Genomic DNA, 3,391 nt, shown 5'->3' with positions numbered 1-3,391 from the left:
TGATGCATCTAGCCAGACCTAAAATATGAGTAGGTGTGAGCAATGCAGAGTGACTGAGTGTGGGGCAGCGTTCTCAACCTGTGGGTCGCGACCCCTTTGTGGGTTGAACGACCCTTTCACAGGGGTCGCCTAAGGCCATCGGAAAACACATATATAATTACATATTGTTTTTGTGATTAATCACTATGCTTTAATTATGTTCAATTTGTAACAATGAAAATACATCCTGCACATCAGATATTTACATTACGATTCATAACAGTAGCAAAATTACAGTTATGAAGTAGCAACGAAAATAATTTTATGGTTGGGGGTCACCACAACATGAGGAACTGTATGAAAGGGTCGCGGCATTAGGAAGGTTGAGAGCCACTGGTGTAGGGGTGTTGTGTGTGTGCATGTGTGTCTGTGTGTGTGGGTTTGGTTGAGTGTTTCAGATACAGAATTTTTTTAAAAATAGCGTTAACTGTTGTAATAATAGACTCCTGAATACATAGCAGCTTACGCGCAATAGAAGTGTATTTCTTACTCAGGTAACTGTACTGGGCAGCAGACAGAAATATGTCTTTTCTCCACACCGTGTAGAGACCGCTGCAGTCATTGCAGAAGAGGGAAAGGGAGACTGAAGAACCAATAACGAAGTTTTCATTGCCTTAGCCCGCAGGTGACACATACAAGCTCTGCTCACATTTCATTGGCCAGAACTAGTCACATGGCCTCTCGTAACTGAACAGGATGCAGCAGGTATGGTGGGGGAGGCAAGTAGAATGTATGTCTAGGACCAAGTCAACTACCCGTTCAGTGGTTTCCATATAGTCTTGTCCTTGCCACCATTTGTGATTGTACAGGACTTCAAAGGTCCCTGCTGCCCCGGTCATGCTCTCAGCCTGCTCTGAGTTAATCTAATGAAGGGTCTAGAATTGAGTACTGTTGGGAAGGAAACTCCCCTTATTGGTCAATGTTTCCGTGTTGAAGGACCTCCACTGGAATCAGACTCCTGGCCTCTAGCCCCACCCCTGACACTCCTTGCAGAGGGCAGGTGGTGACAGGTGAGTGAATTGGGGGAAACAACTCTCTCAAAGGACTGTAAGCTTCCCCTTCCCCAGTGTTCCCTGCCCCAGGCAGACAGCTCCCAAGTCCCCTGGGTGCTGAGTGGGCTCTGGGTGTGTGTGCGGGAATGCAGGGAGGGCTTGTGGGCATAGAGTATTCATCTTTGGTCCGTAGATCAAATGTCATTTTCTCCCATTAGTTTATAAATAAAGCTGACAGTTTAACCTCTATTGGTCTCCTGGGTCTTATTTTTCAACTGGTTCTGAACTCAGAATGGGAGAAATTGGCATTTTATGTTGAATTCCTAAAATCTTGTAAGAGGTATAATACTTTAATGCTTTAAGTGTGGTGTTATTTTGTTTGTTTTGTTTTGCAGAAGTAACATGGGCCCATATCTCTCACTTTCTGAATACGGCACTTCTCTTAATACAGTCCAAGATGATACTGACCTTTTGGAGGTTATGTTATATGATTGCCTCATATAAACTTAGCATAAAATGAAAACTCTGAAGTAAGGCTTTTGCTTTGACTTGAAACTAAACATTAGAACAGACAAGAACATGGAGGATCTGAGGGCTCAGGGTTAAAGAGATCTGGATTATGAACAACAAAGCTGAATTGTCTTAGGTAACAAAAATCAGAAAGGGAGGGGACTGGGCAGTTGATTTTAATGAAATAATGAACACATTTTGAACTTTGCACCCCCTCTCCCCGCAATTGTCAATGAAAATCAGACACATTGCTATGGAAAGAATAGCTTATTTCAATTCACGTGTTGATTTTCAACTCACCACATAAATGAAGATAGCTATTACTTACAGGAAGGGGAGTATGAATTTTTTTTCCAGGGCAGCAAGATTTTCTTTTTGTCACCATGAAAAAGACCTTGGGAAGAATGAACTTTGATATTATTTTATTTGCACAACTTCTGAAATCTTTCCGTCACTTGATGTTGTGGGAGGCTTAAAGACCATTATTTGTTCCAACACATGACTCAACTTCTCTTTTCACAATTCTCGTAAGGATTGTCTTCTGTGATTGGGACTAGATGGCATTTGGAGTTTCTGCCTCAGAAACGTCAGGATAGAATGTGCCTGGGCTCTTTAGATCCTACCTGGTAATACACTGCATCCTAGTTTTGCTGTTCTTAGTAAACATTTTAGGTACTTACAAAAGTTCTGATTCTTTACCCTTTCATTTTTTCAACTAGAGAGTCAGCCTATGAATCAACTCAATCATAACATGGGTTTCCAGGGCAGCACATACATTAGTTTTCTATGATTCATTGAAATTCATGCAAAATTCCCCAAGAATCAGTGTTTTTAAAAGCAGAGCAAAGGTTTGGCTTAGCCTGGTTAAGGGTCATCAGTGCCTCACAGGAAAAATCACCCTGATGAAGCTTGTTGGAAATTTCCATGAAGCCAGAGGCCACGGGCTGGTTTTGTGGGTTGTTGGGCTTTCTTCTCTCTCCTATTTGTTGACCTATCTGAGCTGTTTCAGCATCCTATCCCCTTCCTTGTCTTCCGTTCCTTTTATTTTGGAGATTTATTCAGGAATTACTAAATACTCACCGAGTGGTCTCTACGGGAGAGTAGAATAGCACACCGCCATGGTCTCTGCCTAAGGCCATCATCACCGGAATCACCATCACTACCATCACCATCACCACCATGGAGCATGTGTCTTGTGCTACACTCTGTGCTAGGTACTTGAAATGCAATATTTTTTTATTTTATTTTTTAATCCTCACCCGAGGACATTTTTCCATTGATATTTTAGAGAGAATGGAAGAGAAAGGAAAGACAGAGAGAAGTATCGATGTGAGAAAAACACATCAATTGGTTGCCCCCTGCACAAGCCCCGGCCAGATTAAAATTTCTGTTTGCTTGACCCCACTTTCAGTTATAAAATAAATAAGACATGGGAATGTAATGTACAGCATGGTGACTGTATTAGTAATACTGTATTGCATATTTGAAAGTTCCCAAGAAGGTAGATCTTAAAAGTTCTCATCACAAGGAAAAAAATTTAGCAACTTAACTAGACTTATTGTGGTGATCATTTCACAATGTACACAAATACCGAATCATTACATTGAACACTTGAAACAAATGTTATATATAGTTACAATTCCATTAAAAAAAGATAGAAGGTGGAGGGACTTTGCCCAGAAGTTCTGGGTAATTGGACGTGAATGTCTATCCACAGATGTTTGTTCAAAGAATGAATGAGTGTGTGTTGAGAGAGGAGGGAGCACACAGTGCCAGGTGAGCAGCATACACTCGAACAATGATGTTCCAACATTAACCTAGAATAAAATCAGAGCCTTAGCAACAGCAAG

This window comes from Myotis lucifugus, unplaced genomic scaffold, assembly GCF_000147115.1.
Source record: "Myotis lucifugus unplaced genomic scaffold, Myoluc2.0 scaffold_3205, whole genome shotgun sequence".
Lineage (NCBI taxonomy): Eukaryota > Metazoa > Chordata > Mammalia > Chiroptera > Vespertilionidae > Myotis > Myotis lucifugus.
This window is presented reverse-complemented; position numbering follows the sequence as displayed.